This window comes from Pongo pygmaeus, chromosome 14 (assembly GCF_028885625.2).
Source record: "Pongo pygmaeus isolate AG05252 chromosome 14, NHGRI_mPonPyg2-v2.0_pri, whole genome shotgun sequence".
NCBI classification, from domain to species: Eukaryota; Metazoa; Chordata; class Mammalia; order Primates; family Hominidae; genus Pongo; species Pongo pygmaeus.
The window spans coordinates 112154417-112168546 of NC_072387.2; the positions used below are offsets into that span (position 1 = coordinate 112154417).

Here is a 14130-nt window from a genome sequence, read left to right on the forward strand (position 1 = left end):
CTGTCTATAGCATCGTAAATATGTAGTAAGTATTTGCTGAATTCATCCACTGCTATTCCTAGGGTTTTTCGAGGACTTTGTTTACACTGTTATTATAGCACTTACACTTATGTGTATTATACTTAGTCTTACACATGCCATTTCCCCTAATTTGATTGCTAGATCTTCTGGCAGGGTTCATTTTACATTCAGCCTTGCACTAGCACAGTGTTTGGCAGACATCTGGTCAACCATTATTTGTTTGACAACGTATGTAATTTTGAAAGTTGAAGGCATTATTAAAGACATGCATTGCAGCCTTATATCAAATTAGGAAACGTTGACCAATGGTTTGCCATCCACAGCTTAAATACCTCCAGTAGTCATAAGCTCCTAAGGCAGTCCTAGTTATTACAGAGAAGGGCATCCCTAGCTGTTAAAGAATTCTCTTTTGAGCTGAAATCATCTTCCTTGTACCTCCTTCCCACTGGTTCTAACTGTTAAGAAAAATGCAGAATAGCTTGTTCTACTACTTCTAGAGGATACTCTTTTAAGATATAGGTCAGCAATCCTGTCTCATTCAGGACGTTTCTTCCCCAGGGTAAGCATCCCATTCTCCTTGAGTAGTCTTTGTGGTTATCCCGATCATTCTTCATGAACACACACTCCTCTAATCAATGTCCTTCTCAAAATACAGCATCAGAAATGAACATAGTCCTCTAAGGGCATCTGTCCAGCCTGAAGTGCTGATTACATACCAAAATCCAGGTCAAGGCCTCCATTAACGCAGCCCAAGACCCTACTTAGGAGAAAATGGAAGAAATACATTGAAATCATATTTCAAGAGACTATGTAGAAATAAGCTCTCAATAGAAGTCTTTCATCATCCATCGGGATGCTATCTGGGTCAGTTAAACTATCCTGGAATACGCTAGCTTTCACTTTGTTTAAAACCTCATTTTCTACAGTTCCAAATATAGGTTTCAAATTACCTAGAGAAAAAAAAAAAAAAAAAAAAAAAAAAAAAAAAAAAAAAAAAAAAAAAAAAAAAAGAAAAATCACCCTAGAAAAATGCTAAAGCCACAAGTTCACATTTTTACCAAAATTTAGTATGAGTGGGGGTAAGGGTGTATGCAAGACCACTTTACTAAAAAATATGGCTGGTGACTCCGAAGCAACATCAGTGACTAGCTAGACATAGAGACAGGTGTCTGGCTTGGGGAAGAGGGCAATGCACAGAAACTGGGAGCTTGTCAGTTCAAGAGTGAAAACTGTCCTGGCTACTGGAGATGCAAAAGGCACCAAAATTATTTATTTGTAAATCCTCCCAATTAATTCCATTTTCAGTGCTGCCCCTGGGATCACTGCAAGTACTCTTGTCAGCTTTGTGGTTTAAATATTATTTAAGAAGGACTAGAATTTTGTTAGGCCCCCTGTTATCTATGTTTGATATGATAGTTTTAATCTGCTTTTTTCCTCTGCACGGTGACACTCATTTACGATGGTCTATGTCTTTCAGAAGGATTTTACTCCACTTTTAAAACACTTAAAAATTAACAGGGTCTTTGCCAATATTTTCCATCTACTGTCATAATTCACATTTATCCTATCTGTTTCAATCTCTATAAATAACTATCCCAAACGTTGCTACCACAGTTTACCAGCATAACATAAAATGTTCTGCCCTAGAGCCCAAGAGTTTGAGGCTGCAGTGAGCTATTGTCAGGCCACTGCACTCCAGCCTGGATGACAGAGCAAGACGCTGTCTCAAAACAAAACATCCTACTTTAGAATATTATTATATTAATTTTTTTTAGTTTTCATTCTGATATAAATGACAGAATAACATAATGGTAATAAGAACTTGAATTGAGTTACAGATTAATCAGGATGGTAAGAGATGCATCTCTCCAGCCTCTGAAATGGCATTATCTTTCTATCATTTGGCTTCTCTTTTCATACATAAACATATATAAACATATTGAAACTAATAAAGATATTTGGCTGTGAAACAGTAGAAAGATTATTTTCATCATATAACTTTTTCCTATCATTATTAATAGAAAAAAATTAAATAAAGAAAACATATCTCCAAAAGGCTCTCTCGCATTACTACGCATTCCAATAGCCCTTGGATGAAAGGAGCTCTCCCCCATATTACATTGGCAGGGTTTTTGCAGGGCTTGCAAAGAAACACCAGATTAAAGGAATTTTTAGTGTAAAAATTAGTAATAAAATATTCTTAGTAATAAAAACATCATTTCAGTATCAGATCTGTGGTGGAGAAGTGATCTTTTCCTAAGAAAGAAGATATTTAATTGTATTGTGTACAACCATGTGCTCAGGGTTACAGAGGTGTCAACTCTTTGGCGCACCATCATATTATAGATTCGAATGTCGCTATGTTGAATTAATAGATCCCATTTATCATTTCCACAAGTTGTCCTAGGACAAAGAGAAGGAAACATTCAGGGTCCTATCCAACTGAAATAGACAAAAAATAATTTTAAAAAGAACCAAGGATTGCTGAAGACAGTATTTCTAGATGGTAACTTGTGTCATGTATACAAAATAGATTTTAAACTATTCAATACGCTGCTAAGTATCCTCATGTCTCTGAGCCTAACGAAACTATACTACATAATGTATTTCCATCAAATATAAGACATTATATAATTACTCAAACATTAGCTTTAGTTTTATCCCTTTGAGCAAATACCTTGATGAACAATAATAATGGCTGTCTTAAAAGATGCCTTGAGGAGGAAATGTTTAACACACTGTCATCTAAGTTGGTGCACTGAACTGCAACCTCGTCCTCAATGCTGAGCCATAAACATTTTACTCTCTGCTTCCCTTCCTTCACAGAAATGTTCTAAATATCTTCCCTATGCCAAGCCCACAATTCCCAGCAGAATTCCCTGAAGAGGAGCCCTTCTGAGGGTCATAGTCACAGCCTCTCCCCAAGACAGCACACGCTTCCCCACGTCTCAGCCCTGTCTTACCTCTTGATTTAGAAAGCTCTCCTCCTCCACGAGAGCTCCTCCTCCTGTGAATTTTGTCCCCCAGGCCTTTAGAGCTCTGAAACCTGCTTCCTTCATTGCAACTCCTCTTTCAATCCCTCTCTCTCCCTCCTCTCTTCACTGGCCTTTCCCCTTAGCCCATGGACAAGCCCTTGAACCCAAAAAAAATCTTCCTTCAACCCTGACTTTCCCCTAAATCTCCAGTACTTCAACATCCACCTCTTCAAGGTGACATTGCTAGACAGAGCAATGTCTCCACTTTTAACTACCCGCTCATTCAGGGCTGGACAAGACTAGCTCTCTGGACAGGCTAATTATTTCAAGCCCTTTCAAACCATTATTTTATCTTCCTTTATTTTATGCTGCACTAGAGAAGACAATTTTTATGAATGCAAATTGTATGTCTCTCCATCAGTTCAACAAGGGATTTATTTCATGAACTAAACCTATGCTGTTAACTGATTTAGAATTGTCCTTCATTTTGCTCATTTCCAATCACCTCTAACTGATAATATTAGTGTCCCTGAGTATACATTAAAGGCAGAATAAAATTAAAGATTAGAAGGCTGATTCAAAAATGTTTATAAAAACTGTTTTGACTCTCAGCTCTGCAAAATATGTCTTCTCTTTGGCTTTCTATTGCAATATTACAAGCCAGACTACTTCTTGGAGACATATTAAAGCAATTAACATTTATGTAATAAAGTAAATTATATTTTCCTTGAAAACAAGATTCTGCCATGCATCTTTTCAGTTATAGGATGTACACATTGTAACTGACCACTTGCAGCAACTGTCATTGAGATAGTCCCTGAGTTGAGGTCGTGGCCACGTATTTATTCATTGTTTCAATTCGTGAAAGCATCCTTGGAAGAGTTTTTACCTGTCCACTTAAAGTTCTTGGAAACTTCAGTTGACATCAACATTGACATTGGGCTGATTATACTTTGGTTCATGCATGTTGCAATTTCCTCCCAATGACAGTCCACCAGGAAGCCTGCCAGCTGGCCCGTCCCTTACAGCACACTTCCTAAGATGCTATATGTGGTGGTTACGAAGGTGGGCTCTTCAGCCAGATGGCCTGGGTTTGAATCAGAACTTGGTCATTTATTAGCTTTATGATCCTGAGGTAGCCATTTGACTTTTCCATGCCTCAGTTTCCTCCACTGAAAAATGAACTAATGCTGAAACCTATCTCACTGGAGTGTTGTGAGGATTCTAGTTAATAGACCAGGAACAAAGAAAGGGCTCCATAAATAATAGCTAGCTATGCTAATTTTAAAGTTATCCCATTTATCTCCTAAAACTATTCTTACTGCTGTCTGTATAATGCCTATTTCAATATTCTTATTTTCTTATTCTATTCAATTTTTGACAATAGATAATATTTTGGAATGTAATATTTTTGAGATGTTCTTCAACATTTCAGCTTCAATACTTCAGCAACAATACTTCCTCCTGGCTTTCCTCTTATTTCTCTGAACATTATTCAGTCTCCTTTTGTAAGTTCTGTCTTTATCTCTGAAATCTGCTTATTCTTCCAGTATCTGGCCTTTTAGTTCTTATTGTACCTGATCTCTTTAGGGAACGTCATCCACTCTCATACTTACAATTACCACTTTGATTACGATGGTTCTCAAATCTCTGTCTGCAGCCCACTTAAGCCAAATCTTTATTTCTAACACTGTCAGCACATTTTTCTCATGAACAGCCACCAGAATTCAATTTATCAGTTTAACCACACATTCTACCTTCCTTCCTCTACCCCCTTTTCAAACCTCTCTTGTTTCTGTATTTTCTAAAGAAAATGGTTAATGGTACCAATTTTTAACCTTGATATCCTAGCTGGAAACATTAAGATCATATTTAACTCCATTTCCTCCCCCAATATACATTTAAGAGCCAATTTTCCTATATTCTATCAAATTCCTGGAGCTTATTTTCAAACATGACCGCTTGTCTAGTCCTGGCCATTTTTCTTCCCAGTTTAATATTTAATGGATTTTTATTTTTCTGAAAATAAAGCCTACATTACTATTATAACACTCAAGCCCTATCTCTTTCTACCTCCCATTCTATCCAACTAGGGAATCCTATAGGCTGATCCTTTAGGGCTGTTACATACTCTCTTGCTTCATGGAATTTTTTTCTTGCTTTTTCTCAGTTTGGAATGTCCTAGCCTATCCACCTGCCAAGGGAGATCTGCTTCTTTTTTCCTCCACGCAATGCTTAAATGTCTCATCTTTCCTAAGCCTCTCTTCCAGTCAAAATTAATGACAAAGATTTGGGGTGCTTGCCTTTATTCTATTTTTTAATACTGTGTCTTCCTCTCCTACTATGTAATCTCTCTGAGAGCAGACACAAAATTGTGTACATTTTTGTCCCCTATGCGTCCCCACCCTGATGTCTATCACAAAGACCTGTAGTAGGTATTCATGTTTCACAAACATAATTATGATGTGTACACCATGAATATTACTCTACATCACACAACTCTATCCAACGTCAGCCATACGTCTTCTAATGCAAAGTTTTACTAATACTTATCTATTAATAAAACTACATTATTTATACTCTGCCTTCCCAAAAGGACTTCTTGCAACCTAGAATAATAGATACAGGTAATATAAAAATATTAAGTATGAAAGAATGAGAGTCCTCAATAAAGGGGATGAGGAAATGTAGGATTCTGTTCCTCCCATTGTGTTTGCAGAATAACAGGTGGGTACTTTCAATCAAGCGTACATACCATCTGGCGTCTTGTCTGCTGAGCTACGTAAACCACCCGCCTTTGTTTTACATCATATATTGCATGCACCACATTTTTGACTCTCAGACACTTCCAGATTTATTTTAAATATGTTTACTAAGGGAAACTCTGCATATGATACTCTTCATTCCTCATTGAATAACAGCCAAGTTTTCTTATTGAACGTTTATGTTGACCAATATTTTCTTTCATGTTTGCTAACTGTGAAATGGCAAAATGGAAACATGCTCTTTTGATTTCTTCCTCATGGCAGTTTTCCCTGTTTCAAAGATTTGTTTTCATCAAAAATGAACGATGTTAACTTTATCCCACTATATTTATCCTCAGGTATGTTGGACAGTTTTTCTTCTTCACCAACACAAAATGTAGTTTCTAGTTTCTCAATGGTAGCTTTAAAAAATTAAGATACATTCCTATGTGGTAGGGGGTGCCATTTAGGAAATGGTGAAAATGAAACAAACAGAACACTAAAGTCAATCAAAATCTCATTATCTTCCTCTCTAACACTGAAGGTGCCCTCTGCCCCTTAAACTTACTCAGAGGTATTAATTGAATAGCATATGATTAAAGAAGCTTGAAACTAGAATTGCCTAACGAATACTTAATATCCTTTTCCTTGAGATTGAAAACAATGTCCTCCTATCCATTCATTCGTCTATCATATTCAATTATACTAACATTATCTGTACTCACTGATCCCTTCTTAGGCACCAAACCCTTTGCTAAGTTTTTTGTTAACATTATCTAGTTTCATATTTAAAGTACCCCAAGGAGTTGGCTATAATAATTCCCATTTTACAGATAAGAAAGCAGAGGCTTAGGGAAGTCAAGAATCCTCCTGTTATTGCACACTAAGTAAGTGCTAGTGCCAGAATTTTTGTTTCAGTGATTCTAAAAGTGTGCTCTTAAGAGTTCTGCTATACTGTCTTCTAAACATAGCACACCTCTGTCCTATGCAAGCTGAATATTAAAATATAAAACCTCCTCTTCCATTGTTAGGTATATTTTAAGCACAGTCTCGAATATATTTTGGGTTGATTTAAACATACAGTTCTCAAGACTACTGAATGTTGTCTTCTCTCCTCCTAACATCATTTTATTCTAATGTTCCTTTATTTCATATTCTCACTTCCTTCTGTATTGAGGAAGCAGAAAATCTGTTTTTCTTGGCTGCATCTTGAATGGTTATGCACCCCAGGGAAGATGTCAGAGTCCAACCTTGCCCTACCACTTAGAAGACCTAGAAGGAGCCAATGCTGCCTGGGAGTTCTCACTCACAGGAGACTTTGTGAGTTTTATGGATACCCGTCGTTTGCTAGACTCCAAAATCTTACATGATTACATTAAGCTCTGTTGTCCTAATTTCATTTAAATCATGCAACCGACAAGAGTATTAATAACTAATATTTATTTAGTACTTAAGACATGCAGGACTCCATGCAGAAAATCTCACATGACTTTTACAACTTCATCCCCACAACAAGCTTACAGCTTAGAATGACTATTATCCCCATTTCACAGATGATGTGTGGCGCAGAGAGATGGGGATGAATAGGAGAAATGAACTTATATTTTGTGGGCACTGTCCATTATTCTTTCCACTATTTCTTGCTACTGGTAAGGGTAGGTATAAAAGATCCTAAAGTTGTGACTAATGAGGATTTTCATGGCAGACAACTGCCTTTACCTGAACATGGGCTGCTCTCTTGGCTTGGAAGACACCACTCTCCTGGCTGTCCTCCTCCCTATCTAGTCCCTCCTTCTCAGCCTCCTCTTGGAAGACACCACTCTCCTGGCTGTCCTCCTCCCTATCTAGTCCCTCCTTCTCAGCCTCCTCTTCTGGATTCTCCTTCTTTAGCCCACCTCAAGGCTTCTCAGGTCTTGGTCATGGTTAATAAAATAAGTGTTGCATCTCCAACAGCTAAGTGTGTACTTACCAACAGCTATGATTGGAGATTTAGGATTTAATGAAGACTAAAGGAGTTTTAATACCAAATTTTCCAGATTAACTCTGAATTGTGACAGTGGACAGATCAGAGGTGAACTTAGGGTGAATTATTTGAGCATGCTGTGGAAGGCTTCCTCAAACTGAACAGCCTTCTGTTATTCAATTCATTAAATGACGATTCTATTCCAGGCATTGTACTAGTCACTGATATACTGCTGTGGTCTGAACGTTTACATTCCTCCAAAATTTACGTATTGCAATCCTCACCCCCAAGGTGATGGTATTAGGAGGTGGGAATTTGGGGAGGAGATTAGGTCAAGAGGGCAGAGGCCTCATAAATGGAATTAGTGCTCTTATAAGAAGGCCCAAGAGAGCTTGTTTGTTCCTTGTACCATGTGAGGACACAGCTAGAAGTCACTGTCTATGAGGAGTGGGCCCTCATCACACAGCACTGAATCTGCCAGTGCTTTGATCTTGGACTTCCCAGTCTCTAGAACTGTGAGAACTAAATGCTTGTTGTTGATAAACCACTGAGTTTATGATATTTCCTTATAGCAGCCTGAAAGAATAGACTAAGACAGATACCAAAGTTAAGAAGATAACCTTTGTCCTTAAGGAGCTCCCTGTCTACCAGGGAATAGAAAGGTACAAACAAACACTGCAATTACAAACTAAAATAAAAGGGTCCTATATTAGAGCACCATAAAAGGTATATTGGGAGTACAAAGGAAAAAGTGGCTCATTTATACCAGCTCCCCCTTCCTAGCCCAATTCCAGTGTTGGGGACTGGGCCTCATGAGGGATGTGACTCCAGGGGACTTTGCAGGCAGTTGCAGGTGGAAAGGGTAAAGAGCAGTCCAGAAAAAGGAGGTGTGTGTGCACTTTGCTAATATATCTATTAGTGTGCTAGTTGTTCTGGAAAGAACTTGTGCCATTTATTCCTCAAAGACCCTAACCCATCTCAGTTATAAGATTGAGTAGATGGAAACCCTCTGAGCATTTATTTGTAATTTGCCATAATACCTGTAAACAGCATTGGAAAAAAAATGCAATAATATTACTGAAACTTTTATTAAATAAATGTATAATTATAGGTGGATAAAGCCATATTTTATAGGTATCATTAATATTCAAACTAATTGCGGGGGGAAGTTATCTCTATTCACCTGGTAAAGAAACAGATTTAAAGAGTTAAAATGACATACTCAAGGTCTGAGAGGTAGTAAGTGGAGAAGATGGAATCTGACCTGGGGTATCTTCATTCAAAATATATTATTTCCACTGAATTATTTCCCTTTTCTTTTTCGTCTATAATGTCATACTTTGATATCTGTCAATCTGGTGAGCCAAGTTGCCACTAAAAATATTTGTCTCAGTTTCTCTGTCTCTCAGATACAAATTTAATATGTTGTGAAATATATGGATCATTTTTTAAGTCCTGAATTTTAAATTAATGGTGAAAGAGCTGTTTACACGGAACAGCAGGTTGCAAATCAACAGCTTATCAAGGTCACATAAAATAAGTACTCTGCTTTGCATTTTGATCTGTTTATGTCTTTAAAAAGTAATCTCCTTCACCTTTCGGTGTCCTGTGAATCTGGAAAAATATTCTTTGTGAACAGCAGTGACAGGAGGTGAGTTGGCTACAAGAATAAGCTAGAAATGTTTAGAAATGAGAAAAATCATTTAAAGCAAGAGCAGAAGGCAGGGTCTGTGGGGTAAAACAGCTTCATCAATAGAATTAAAGAACTGTAAGCCACAATTCTTGAGATGCATAACAGAAATATACTAATTATGCTATTTTAGAATTATGTTACTTCTTAAGCATTCAGTAACTGACGAACCAGCCAAATATAGCATATGTTATGTCCTCCCTCCTGTCATCTGTCTAATGGCTATCTCATTACTCATGAGAACCTGCTAGAGAAAGAGCACAGAGAAGTCAGATCTCATCAATCCAGTGATATCAAGAGGACAGTCTGAATTCAGATACCTGACTCCACCTCTTTCTGGCTGAAACACATTGGCAAATTACCTAAGCTCTCTAAAACTCTGTTTCTCCATCTGCGAGATACGTATGGCAGTAATTCCCAACTCACAAGGTCATTACAAGGGCTAAACAAAAGAATGCATGCAAAAATTCCGACACATAAAAAATGCTCAATTAACTGATACTATTATTAGCTGTTGCTGATTGTGATAGAGAAAATAGCCTGAGACTAAAGTGCAAACTATATTAGAGTGTGCTGTGGTTTATGTAGGGAATTTATTTTTATTTTTTCTAATACTTATTCCCACTTGTTTTGCTAATCAATAAAAAACAGGCAGACTACTATAAACATGAAATTAAATAAATGAATCCCACAAGAATTTACACCTAAGTATCCAAAGTCATGTATTACACATACATTGAACAAACCTAACTACAGTTAACACTAAATGTTTAACATGTTTTTATTTTAGCTATTAGGTGATTAAAAGTAGAAAAAAAAATCACAGTCATATGGAGCTACAAGCTGATGAAAAGAATAAAACTAAAAATAACTTTCACATCCACATCAACAACAACTTTACCTAAACAGTAAGCTGCAATGCTATATATCCTATCGAGCTATCACAAGAAATTTAAATAAGAAATAACTCTAGGCAAACATCCAGTGACAATTATATTCCATTAGATTTTTTATTTTTTGCAAATAAAACTACCACATCTACAATGTGTTATTTTCAGAGAAGCGTTTGCAAATATCCATCTGAACCCTTCTCTTTTATTTTGACATATGGAAATAAAACATAAAATTATGAATAATTAACAAGTTGATTTTAGGCGAAAATGTAAGAATTCTAAATTCCAAGTCATAAGAGCAATTATGATCTTCTCTTGATTCCTTAGTATAGTTAATGTATATTTTAACATATATTCAGACACAAAAATAAACATGATGTAAATCGTTGTAGACGTTTTTCTTCAGACTTTTCTTTTGCAATTGCTTTAAGTTAAACACCATGTAACACATGCCATGTGGGAAAGAAATGCCTTTATAGATGAATATTAGAAAACCCTGAATAAAAAATTACTTTTATATTTGATGACAATAAAGTAGTAGTTTTATCTTGAAATGTGCTTATCATATATTAGGTGAAACAGGAGAGGCTTTAACCCAGTTATATGCTGGTCCAAAAGGAGTGTCCCCCACCTTTTCCGGTGCTGCCTGCTCTGCCTGAGACATCCGTGCAGCCCTCCCTTCTTCCCCTGAGGTCTTGCCCCTCTCACTTTCTCAGTGCAGCCTCCTCTGGTCCCACCTCACACCATTCCCTTGTGACTCATTTTACTACCAAAGCACTCCTCAACATCTAATATGCCTTTTTTTTTTTGAGACAGAGTCTCACTCTTGTTGCCCAGGCTGGAGTGCAGTGGCATGATCTCGGCTCACTGCAACCTCCGCCTCCTGGGTTCAAGCGATTCTCATGCCTCAGCCTTCCAAGTAGCTGGGATTATAGGCGCCCACCACACCCGGCTAATTTTTGTATTTTTAGTAGAGACGGGTTTCACCATGTTGGCCAGGCTGTTTTCGAACTCCTGACCTCAGGTGACCCACCCGCCTTGACCTTCCAAAGTGCTGGGATTCCAGGCCTGAGCCACTGCACCCAGCCTCATTTTTTTATTTAACTTGTTTTTTTTTTTTGTCTAGCTTCCCCCACTGGAATGCAAGTTCCACCAGGGCAGGGACTTTTACCTGTTTTGTTCACAGCTGTACCCCCAGCACCTATAACAGAGCCTGCTACTAGGAAGAGCTTGAATTAAATTGTTAAGCAAGTGAGTGAACTTGAGAGATCATCTCTGGTGCAACTCCCTAATTCTGTAGATGAAACACGTGACTCCCCATAGCTGAAGATGGAGTCAGATAAGAGAATCTTCTATGACATCATAATGCCTATATAAATTAGTAGAAAACCCAGCCACTGTTCCAGGAAGCTTACTCTTGTCGACACACAACCCAGACACTTTTCCAGGAAGCTTACTGTTGTTGACACACAAAACAATGAGGTCAGTGAGTAACTGAAGCCTCTATTTGCATCATGCTGACTTTTAATGTGCTTCTAATTGGTTTCTTGTCAAGTTTTTAAACATCTATCTTCAACTGTTAAATAAACTATGCTCTTCTATATTTGACTACTATATGGTAGACAACTGTCCATCTTACATGAGGTATCTAGATTAGTCAAAATCAGAGACAGAAAGTAGAAAGGTGGTTGCCAGGGACTGGGGAAAGTGGAGAATGTGGAGTGGTTTAACAGGCAGAGTTTGGGTTTTGCAAGATGGAAAGAGCTCTAGAGATGGAAGGTGGTGATGGTTGTACACGTCGCCACCATCAATGTGAAGGTACTTAATACCATGGAAACATACACTTAAATGTGAAGGTACTTAATGCGATGGAAATATACACTTAAATGTGAAGGTACTTAGTACCATGGAAATATACATTTAAATGCGAAGGTACTTAGTACCATGGAAATATACACTTAAAAATGGTTAAGATGGCACATTTTATGTTATGTGCATTTTACTATAATTAAAAATAAAATAAAATAATTTTTTTTAAATAATAGACAATTTTCAACATTTTTTTCTGAAATGTTGAGAGATTATATTACTATCTTCAAAGTGTTCAGAATTATTCTCTCAAGTTCTGAACATATTTCATTAATATATATACATATATATGTCAGACACATTGAATGCATATTAGTCATAAATTACATCTGAGCTTATGAAACATACACGTTTGTCATCTCCCCAGCGATGTGTATGAGTTATGACATTGGAACCTGGAATTCCATTTACTTTCTGTGTATGGAGAAGTCATGTGTAGAAAAGACTGTATGGATGAGTGACGCTTTAAAGCACTGTTTGGGTAGGAGAAGTAAATTCTTGTTATTATCAGAGGAACATGAACTCTGCCTCATGTGCAGCTATATCTCAGGTTTCCACATAGAATACATTATCTGTCATACTGAGAGCTCCCACAGAACAAGATTTTTTTTTGTCTGGCCAAACCAATGTATCATTTGAAAATTATCTGATTTATAAATTTAGTTTACTCACAAAGTCTACTACATATATGGCCAGTGAATTTCTGAAACAAAAAACACAAAATCATTTGGCAGCATTTATTCCTTTGGAAATTATATTTTGGGATCTATTTCTATTTTTCTGTAATGTTTAATCATGCCAAACAATATGATCCACTTATCATGTAGGATAATATTAAAATTCCAGTGTGTCATTAAAGTTTTACAAATGAATCAATTAAAGTTATGAATAATTCAGAGATCTAATCTCCACTTAGCTGTCAATATAACCAAATACAATCATTCACTGAAAATTTTTTGCTTTGTTCTTTGCTGCTCAAAGTTTGGTCTGTGAGCCATAAGTGCCCTGGTCACCTGGGAACTTGTTTGAGGTTGAAAACCCCAGGCACCATCTACATCTCATGTAATAAAATCCTTAGCTGATTCGTGTGCACCTTAACATTTGAGAAGGACTTCCTAGGGATATATAAAGATATACAATATGAATGTTGCAAATTTATGGTCAAAAGGGATCAGGATCAGGGAAGATAATTTGTTTATTTTTTAATCTCTTATTTCTTAGCTTGTAAAACATATTTTCTAGAGAAAAAATGTGTCTCTTCGAGGCAACTGGATATTTTGATGCAGGATCCCTGTCTTTAAAACTTTCGGATTGTCAGAGGCACTGAAACCAGAGTGACTCTGTCTTGAATAGGTACTGGGTAAAATGAGGCTGAGACCTGCTGGGCTGCATTCCCAGGTTAGGCATTTTTAGGCACAGGATGTTTACAATTAAGGGAACAGATTAGTAATATTTACTGAATAGACCCAGGACTTTTAACAAACCCAGCAAATGTCCTGATGTCCCAATATCTTAACAATAAAAGCATTCATAGTTTAAGAATTAGTTTTACTTTCAAGATAGTAACATAAATTCTTGTGGAAGACAATAGTTACACAAAGCTTGGCAATCCTTTGTCAGGAGCCCTTGTAGTAGAGCACACCTTCCCCATGACTTTTTGCTCTGTTATCTTATACATAACAGAGTTTCAAACCTAAGGTGAGTGCGTCCCTCCTCTTGCTTTGGGGAATGCCCTGCTCTGTCTATTCTTCCATCTCTTAACTTTCTAATAAACTTGCTTTCACTTTACTTTGTGGACTTGCCCGAATTATTTGTTGCACAAGATCTAAGAACCTTCTCTTGGGGTCTGGATCAGGACCCCTTTCTGGTAACAGGATCAGCAGATCAGGGATGAGAACAGGAAAAAAATGATAAAGAATGGCCTAAAATTACATGCCTTTGCAGAAGGAAAATCCTTCAACAGACTCAGGAAGAC

The 14130-nt window shown here is 37.1% G+C and overlaps 1 protein-coding gene and 1 long non-coding RNA gene across 4 annotated transcripts in view; one reads left to right on the forward strand and one right to left on the reverse strand.

Annotated features, from left to right (window-relative positions):
* The window catches only part of LOC134738078 (uncharacterized), a 116483-nt gene extending 115446 nt beyond the window's left edge, over positions 1–1037 (forward strand). The window contains exon 2 of the long non-coding RNA XR_010123617.1: positions 978–1037. This is a non-coding gene — a long non-coding RNA (uncharacterized LOC134738078). The remainder of the gene's footprint in view (positions 1–977) is intronic.
* FGF14 (fibroblast growth factor 14) overlaps positions 1–14130 on the reverse strand; it is a 683612-nt gene that overhangs the window by 502056 nt on the left and 167426 nt on the right. The gene's annotated exons all lie outside the window — the stretch shown is intronic.